The 9,157-nt window shown below is 32.9% G+C and overlaps 1 long non-coding RNA gene across 1 annotated transcript; it reads left to right on the top strand.

The window, feature by feature from the left end:
• Positions 1-261: 261 nt before the first annotated feature.
• LOC148766927 (uncharacterized) lies at positions 262-2,585 on the top strand. The gene is made up of 2 exons (XR_016034397.1): positions 262-717; positions 2,174-2,585. It is a non-coding gene; the product is annotated as an uncharacterized LOC148766927 (long non-coding RNA).
• The last annotated feature ends 6,572 nt before the right edge of the window (positions 2,586-9,157 follow it).

Below are 9,157 nucleotides of genomic sequence, written 5' to 3'. Positions count from 1 at the left end.
ATATATATATATATATATATATATATATATATATATATATATATATGCATATGGATCGGATGAAGTGTGTGTGTGAGTAAAGGGTGTGTTTAAAATAAATAAATAAAACTAGTAAATATTGCATGACTTAACACTTGGCATTTTCTAATCATTTCTCTTAATCCACACTCAAGATATTCGAATATATATATATATATATATATATATATATATATATATATATATATATATATATATGGATCGGATGAAGTGTGTGTGTGAGTAAAGGATGTGTTTAAAATAAATAAATAAAATAAATAAATATTGCATGACTTAACACTTGGCATTTTCTAATCATTTCTCTTAATCCACACTCAAGAGATTTGAAGAGACACTCTTCTATTTCTTCCTTACAACACATAATCTCCCTACTTGGCTTCCTCTCCCTCATTCCACCGAGACATCACCACCACCATTGTTGTTCATCTTCTTCCACATCACCACTCATTTTACAAGAATAATCAAAAACCACCATGAAAATTCCCTATTGAACCATGGCTCTAGAGTATGCAAAGAACACCATAAGAACTACTTGTCCATTCACTGGAGAAAACAACACATCGATTTTGGAACCACACACTATATCTTTCACCATAAAAGTGGCTTGGTTCGAGTTTGACATCAACCCTTGAAGTCTCTCTATTTTGCTTGTTCTTCGTTTTCCTTTTGGTGATTTAGGTAAGAAATTTCGAGTTTCTTGCTGCAACTAGAAGATATCATATTATTTTAAAAGAGTTTTCAAGATTACCTAAAAGACTTTTAAGTATTTCGAAAGTTAGGGATTTTTGTGGGAAAATTGAATTTTGTGTTAATCTTTAATCTCCTCTTCTTGCATGTTTAATCTATGCTTAAGATCTGTAAGTACTACCATTTCTTGACTAAAGATTTGAAGATTTCGAAATTTCAATAATTTTTACAAGAAAAATAGAGATTTTAATTTCTAGTGTCTTGCATGTGCAAATCTAAAAGGTTTAAGGGCTAAACTTTAATTTTCCGAAACTTCCAGCTTTGAACAAGTTTTAAACTTTTATTTACAGTAGATCTATCGTAATAAATGAATTAATTTAAGGGGTTTGAACTATTTATTGAATATTTGAAAGCAAAATCAATTTTTGGTAAATAAATGAGATATTTAACTATTTTTATTATTAAAAATTCGAAAATTTATAAATCTGTAAAATAATTTCAAAATCTCGAAATTTATATAATTATAAGTCTTAGGATTAAATTTGAGAATTTTTAAAGATGTTTTACTATTATTTCGAATTTTAAAGGTTTAGGTGCTAATTCTGAAGTTTTTGTGCTTTAAGTGCTATGTCTTGGAATTGTGTGATTTAAATTATAAGACATGGGATTATGAACATGGATTTTGTGGCAGAAACATATTTATAAGGCTGCTGGAATTTATTGAGGTGAAATCAATGAGTGAAAGTGGTGAGAAACTAATTAAATGATGGAATAAAAGTGTCTTTACTCTAAAGGCATGATTGTGCTATTTATTATGCATGTTTATGGTTGCATGGCATAAATATGCATAAGTGTGATGTGGGTGTACGTGTGTGTATGTGGGCAGTGTGTGTGTGTGGTGATGATATATGTGTTGGTTAGTTGTGTAATTAAGTTGTTGATAATTTTATTTGATTGGGGTTGTTACTCCCTTGATTGATATTTGTGATGTTTAATGACTTTTACATAATTTGTAGTCATTCCATGACATGCATTTGCTTTTGACAAAATTGAAAGATTAATGGAATGTTTGGGTAATAAACGAATCGGATATGGTGGGCCGGTATCCAACTAGGGTTGAGAGAAGTGATACGAGTGATATGAGTGATATTGGATCCATAGACGGGCTCGAAACGGTTTATTATCCGAATATATAAATTAATCTTTCACGGATCCGATAAATGGAAAAAAAAATTGACATTTATACGGATTGCATTCATGAGCATGTTTGTGACTTATATGTTTTTGTATTTTGTGACTCGATTCTTGTTTGATGTTTGTATGACTCGATGAAGGTGATCGGAATGTTTTATATACTGTATAAATGGATAACCTATTTTCAACCCTCGGTAATTCCTCGAATTTCTTACTGAGCTTAATAGCTCATATAGATATTTTCTAATTGCAGGTAGTGTTAGTGGTAACCCTCCCCCGGAATGGACAGAGTAGTGGATCGAAGTCTTGCCCGGATGTTTTGGAAGTTTGAACGAGGGTTCTACAAGTGTGGCTAAGTACTATATTTTGGTGATGTAATATAAAGTAACTTCCGTTTTCGTTTACTATCGTATTCGTCTTTAGAGTATGGGAAGTATGAGACTTTAATCGGTAACGGATCCTATTTTGAACTTTATAATATATTGATCCGCTTATATTCACAAGTAGTTCGTTTATTCTATGACTTTATCGTTTATCGCCAAAATATTTCTAAACTCTGATTTTGACTTCGAACCTATGTTTTATGATAGTGTAGCACTCGAATAAACTCCTTCTAAAAAAAATTATATATTAAATAAAAAAAAAAAAAAAAAAAAAAAAAAAAATCGACTAAAGCTTTTCAAAGAAATGTTGCGAAAATTACTAGGATTCTCAATGTTTCAAATATGGTTTTGAAATCGCAAGTGTTGATTTTTCGGGTTTTAAAAGAGATCCTATAAGATTCTTCCGCTAAACAAAATTCCGATAAACCGGTTCGATTTATCGCCTATAATAGAGGGGGTGCTACATATATATTTTTAATACTAATATATATTTTTTTATTTCTATAATATTTTATATTATTATACATTATTTAAATAAAAAATAATATATATAAAATATTAAAAAAAATAATAATAAATAAGGCTAGCGAGCCGGCTCGTGAGCTCACTAACAACTGAAACTAGCTCGAGCTCGAGCTCGAAAAACTAGAATCCGAGTTTGAGCTTTTTTCAAGACTACTCATCGAGCTTACAAATCAGTTCGGCTAATTTACCATCCCTACCAGCTGCAACAAATGGAGCAGATGTTACATAATATATATTATGCCTTCAATATTTCATATATAGCATGGTTTTCATTTTCATGTTAACCTCTACTTGTTGTCAATTAATTAGAATAGTAATCCTACGTGTATGTGGCCTAAATTACATCTTACTAGTTATCATATTTTAACTATAGGTTAGCCGACCCAAAGAACCCGATAAACAAAAAAAACAGTTCGATCATATATAGGATAATAATGAGAACGATAATAATGGGAACGCTGATATAAAAATGTAATAATATACATTTTGATTAATTGATTAAGGCCTCGTTTGGTTGCCGAGATAAGATTAGCCAAAATAAAATAAAATAATATAATAAACCTAATTATTTTATCGGATCTCTCGACGTACATAAAAAAAATACCCTAAAAGGCAAGATAAGCCATGATTACATAATTTTGGCGGGTCGACCCGGCAATTTATTGAGGATACCAAATATCAAATTCAGTCCAACTATTTAGTTAATCATGGCTTATCTTGGCAACTAAATGGGGCCTAAGAGTATGCATTACTGCAGGTTTTGGAGCTGGGAATAATAGTACACTCGATAGTGATTGGGTTGTCACTTGGCGCCTCTAACAACACATGCTCGATCAAAAGACTTATCGCTGCACTCTGCTTTCATCAAATGTTTGAAAGAATGGGACTTGGTGGTTGCATTCTCCAGGCGGAGTACAAGTTCATAAAGAAGGCAGCAACGGCATTCTTCTTCAGTGTGACAACTCCATTTGGAATAGCATTGGGATTGGGATTGGCTAGCTCATACAAGGAGAACAGCCCTCGATTGTTGATCACCGTTGGATTGCTTAACGCATCATATGTATGATTTTGGTGGATTTATTGGCTGCTGATTTTATGGGGCCGAAATTGCAGGGAAGTATCAAACTCCAAATCAAGTCTTATATAGCCGTTCTCTTGGGTGCCGGTGGGATGTCACTCATGGCTAATTGGGCTTAATCGATGATATATATATGTAACATATGAATGTAGTATGATAAACATCTTTATTAATAATAAAAATTAAATGAAACTTTTATAACCCATAAAATGAAAATACATTAGATTTAGTATGTCTTCTTAATATGTTTTTATGAAAAAAGTATGGTAAGCTGATACTTTAATAAATGATATGTAAGTGACAAAACTCATTGAAATGATGTTATAGAAAACAAACGGATAAATTCTAATTTTTTAATAGTTTAAAAATTTGTTTAAAGTTATTGTTTGGTGATTTCGTGCATTGACGATTTTAATTGTTTTACCTAACATAAACATGTTTTAATGCTGATAAATAATTTTTAAAATATATTTTCCGTTACCATAAATAGATACAACATTCAATTGTTAAAAATATTATGTGTTTAAAGTTAGTGTTTGATGAATTACGTGTGTTGGATGATTTTAATTGCTTTGACCAGCATAAACCCGTTTTAATATTTATAAATACTTTTTAAAATATCTGTTTCATTAGTGTAAATATTTTTTTGTTGGTCAAGGACCTTCCACAAAAAACTCCCATCATTTGAAGTTATCTTTAGCATTGTTTGTAAATTAATTTAAACTAATTAAAAAAATATAGATAATTGACATATATGGAAAGTATCAAAGTTAAATTACATGGAACATCAATATAGTGATCAAATTGTTCCAAATTCTTGAAATGTAAAGATGAACCACATTTAGGGGTGGAAATCGGACTGAATGAATTGAAAATGACTTTTTCGGAAAAATTTCAATTGTTTTCGAAAATTAAAAATGAGGTCAAAATTTTTTTTCCAAAAAATTCGGAATTCTAAAATCAATTATCATTTCGGAATGCCTCGGCATAGGCAGAATTTCAGAAATTTATAATATTTTTGATCCAAGTTCTGACATAATGCAAATTTTCATAATGTTTTCACTATTTTTTGGAATTTTCTAGCAAAATGCACCACAATCCAAAAAAAAATCAACAAAATGCAATAAATAAAATCATATGTAGAAAAAACATCATGCAACACAGAGTTTGAGATAAAAGAAAAAACAAATTGACAACTACAAGAAATCAGGGCTTCACCGACAGAAATTTTTATCGGTAATCTATCAAAATCTATCGCTAAATGAGATCACTGACGGATTTATCGACGTCATTAATCGGTCGGTATAAGCCCCGACGCTAAACCGTACCGACGAATATTTTTTTCCGTCGGTGACGTAGCAACGGAAATTCAGTCAGTATATTCGTAACTTTCCGTCGCCAAAATAATCATCAAAAGGTTTAATTTTCTGTCCGTAAAATTCAATTTATCGACGGATATTTCTGTCGGTATAGGTGTTGCTATTTGTACAGACCGAATATATATTCAGTTAGTAATTCACCAACGGAAAGTCCGTCAGCGGCATCCATCGTTATGATAATGTACCGACTGATTATTCTGTCAGCGATCAGTCACCAATATACCGACAACAAAGTCGTCGGTGATTCACCAAATGTGGATTTTATCGTTGCCGATCAGTCACCAATATTCCAATAAAGTTCAGTCGGTAATTTACTAACGAATATTTCGTCGGTGGATTTTATCCAAATAATTCACTGACGGATTATGTTGTTGATGATCAGTAAGCAATATGGCAACAAGCAATCAATAAAAATCAATATACAACGTATGCCAATAAAGATGAGTAATCAATATGCCACATCTTGTACATCAATAAAAATTAATTACCGCAAAAAATATCAAAAAATCATTAATACCATAATTATGAAATAATAACGATCCAATGAATGTTCAAAGAAACTCAAAATCAACCTAATCCAATAGAAATAGTTGCTAGATAGAAAAAAATGTACTTGTTTTAAATATCGAGATAAAAATAAATAAAAAGAACTAACATAATACCAAACAAACCTATTCTGAATAATTATCTCTAAACGAGCCATCAATCGACTCAGTATCAGATGTTGCCAAATCCTCCACGCCACTGTTTTGTGCTAACTTCTTTACAATATCAATAAGCTTCTCTACTTTCTTCTCATATCTATTCAACCTACTCTCCAATTGTTTAATATAATGAGATGTGGTAGGAGCAACATGTTCACCTGGAAAAGAATGTGAAATATTCGGCATTACTTCATTAGTTGGCTTATGATATCCGAATCCATACACATAACCCAAGATGTAGGATCAAATTCAAGCTGATCAATAGGGGCACCATTTTCATGTTTTTGGGATCGAACATCTTCATAAACATCCTGCATAGTCAAGTAAAATAAATATAATCAATTGGAAAGAACACCATATAGCACGAATAGTTTAAATAAAAAAAATTACATATATTCACTTACACGAACTCTCTTGGACTTACTATCAACAAAATCGCCTTGTCCTTTTTGTCTCTTGTGCGTACGATAAAAAGCATCCATTTCAGAAATATTATCGACACCAAGTGCTCTTTTCTGCACACAAGTAAGTTCATTGGATCAAATAATCTAATATTTCCTTAATAAATCAAATAATTCATCATACAGTAAACAATAAAAACTTCAAAGTTACCATTCTTTTTTCATGCTCTCTAAACGGAATTGAACTACCGGTATGTTTTGTTATGGAACCATCTTTCTCAGTCAGCCTGTTGTTTTTAGCAGCATCACTTTTTCTTCTCCATGCATCAGTTGCGAAAAGATCCTCAACAAGTTTGTTCCAATCATCAACACTCAACCATTTGGGACCACTGTTTTTCATTTTTAAAGGACCAACAAGAATAAGGAGTACCACTATTACCGAAAGGACAAAACCCGTCAGTACAAAATCCAGGACGGATATTACGTGGTTCTGATGAAAATGATGGGTACGTCTTATCAAAGTGCTTCCATGCCTTACTATTTGAAGGGGGTGCCATACTTCCATCTAAACATTGATTTGTGTAGTGCCAAGTCATTTGTTTAGCAGTCTCAGTGGACATATAAAATCGTTGAAGTCTGGGAATTAGTGGCAAGTAACGCAAAACTTTGTGAGGAATATTTTTTTTAGAATTGAAGTTTGTAGGCTTGTATCGATCATGCCCACAAATTGGGCATCCAGTTTTGTCACTATTCTCTTTATAGTACATAAAACAATTGTTAATGCACACATCAATCTTGTCATAACAAAGACCAAGACTAGCGATCATCTTCTTTGTCTCGTACAAGTTGCTAGGCAACTTCTCATCTTCAGGCATCATGTCTTTAATTGTTGACATGAGACGGTCGTAATATGCTTGATGTAAGTTGAATTCTGACTTAAGATTCAATAATTGAGATGCAGCCGAAAGCTTAGAATGTCTTTTACAACCTTCCCATAGTGGCTCGTCTGCATCTTTCAATCACTTATAGAACCTTTGCGCATTAGGATTAGGTTCCAGGTGATTAGACCCTAGATGTTGTCTTGATTAGTCCAATCAAAATTTGGACCAGCAACATCAATCACCATCGACCTCATCCCAATACCTTCTTCACGTCTAGTAATTGACGATTCCTCACTCATTTGATTATTATATGTAGAAGATTATCCATGTCTAGGCAGCATGCTAGTACTATATGATTCTCCGTGTGCAATCCATACGGTGTAACCACGTTCAAATCCATTTCTTTTTAGGTGAAAATGAACCTCTTTGCGAGTTAAATAAGTCTTATTGCAACACTTCGAGCAAAGACATCCTATCTGATCTCGATGTACAACACCGTGTTGCGAGTAAGCAAAATCTAGAAATTCAATAACCCCCTCCTCAAATTCAGTAGTCATACATCCACTATTATCAAACCGACGCCACATCCAACTACGATCCATTGACACAACTACGTGATATTGGAACAGGGAGTTATAAAACTAATGTAAATTTAGTAAACTAGGTTCTCGTTTCTCATTGTTGATGCAAATTTATATTGGAATATATTCAGTAATTCAGCACATCACATGGAATTAAATATCAAATTATAAAAGGGACAATTAACAGTAAATATCACATGAGAATCACAAATAGAGTAAAAACAATGTAACTCAAAAAATAATAGCTGAAGCAAGTAGAAGTTAAATATAATGATCAATAAATTTGTCACAATGTTACCTTGAACACACAATTCTTGCAAACTAAAGTTCTTCAAATAAACCTTTTTAATGTGAAAAATAATTCATCTTTAATGTAAAACAAGCATATATGGTGGCAGCATATTATCTCAATTGTAGAAACAAACATTAGCTTTTATCAAAGAATGTTGGTTTCTGTTTGGGAATGGTTCGAGTAAATTTGTCTTAATTAAAAACAGAACAAGATGTCAGATCCCTGATATATTATATTTTAATAAGATGTATTGAATGCAGTAAAATATTAATATGTTAATAAGAAAGTAAGCTTGGGAAAGAAGAAAGTAGGTGAAGGGCAGAAGAAATAAAGAAAGGGAGAATAGTTTCCAAATCTGAATTGCTTTCCAATTTAGGGTTCATAGTACATTTATAGTACTAGCACAAAACAAAAACATTCTCTTACTTCAGCCCGATAATAAAAAAGACTACTAATAAACGTAAATAAAACACTGAGCCCAACTACTACTTAAACCCACCGGCCCAATAGTGACATAAAATTGTAATAATGGCCCAATTGTTAATCTCCTTTTGCGACGTCGTTTCCCTTCTCAGCCACAGTCAACATCGTGTTCCCAATTCCCCCATATCCAAAAATCAAATCTTTACCACTTCTAGGTTTCCTCCTCCATTTTCCACCCCAATCAACCAATTCCGCCTCATTTTCCGGCAATTTGGCCGCAACCCTCGCACTGCGTTTCTTCTTCGTTCCCCAATTCTTCAATTTCTCACCGTACTTTGCCATTAAGGGTTCCCAGGATATGACATTACCCCCTTCTGAAGCTGATCCTTGTCCCCAAGGATCGAAAGTAGGGTACTTGGCCAGAAAATCCTCGAAGCTTTCCCACGTAGCTTCCTCTGGTGGTGCTCCTGTCCACTGAACTTGGATCTGTGGTAAGTCCTTCCCCAGAAGAGGGAGAACTCTGGTGCCCAAAATTCGATAAGGAAGAGTCTGAAGATGCCCCTCAGCGTCAAGGTTTGGGAGGGCTGGGT

Source organism: Erythranthe guttata, chromosome 11, assembly GCF_056151865.1.
Source record: "Erythranthe guttata isolate IM_541 chromosome 11, IM_541, whole genome shotgun sequence".
Taxonomy (NCBI): domain Eukaryota; kingdom Viridiplantae; phylum Streptophyta; class Magnoliopsida; order Lamiales; family Phrymaceae; genus Erythranthe; species Erythranthe guttata.
Note: the sequence above shows the minus strand (reverse complement) of the source record. Positions and strands in the feature narration are given on the sequence as shown.